This window comes from Ptychodera flava, chromosome 5, assembly GCF_041260155.1.
Source record: "Ptychodera flava strain L36383 chromosome 5, AS_Pfla_20210202, whole genome shotgun sequence".
Lineage (NCBI taxonomy): Eukaryota > Metazoa > Hemichordata > Enteropneusta > Ptychoderidae > Ptychodera > Ptychodera flava.
In genome coordinates this window covers 45,132,356-45,132,840 of record NC_091932.1, presented here as the reverse complement: position 1 = coordinate 45,132,840, position 485 = coordinate 45,132,356, and positions in this window count along the sequence as shown.

The window sequence follows — 485 nt, the reverse complement described above, 5'->3', positions numbered from 1 at the left end:
CGTTTGATCTGAAGGTGATTCAAAAGTGGAGTGAACGACATGTGAGAGCACTCGAACGCCCTCTGGGGGCGGGTACGAAAACTGTGACCTTTTTTGGTTAATATCGGTCTGTCCGAAGAACGATACAGCTGCTTTGATGACGTCCCTTCGTACCGATATGAAACAATGGCAATAAACGCTAAGCTTAGAAAGGTCTATATCGATATATATATCACAAGCATAATCCAATCATGTACCTTGCAAATAAACGCAATTTCTAATAATAGCGCACATAATATCCGCCATGAAAAGACTAACTAAGACAACATTAAAATATTTAAGGTGCTTTGCTTCCATTTAATGATTAATAACGTATAATCATCATAATAGATACCTGGTTTTATGCAAATAATTTTGATGACGATTGAGATCAGAAGTAACGAATGAAGACAGCGTAGCGGGCGTTGATTTTAATGAGGTTTATTATCACTGGCGATGCGTTCATT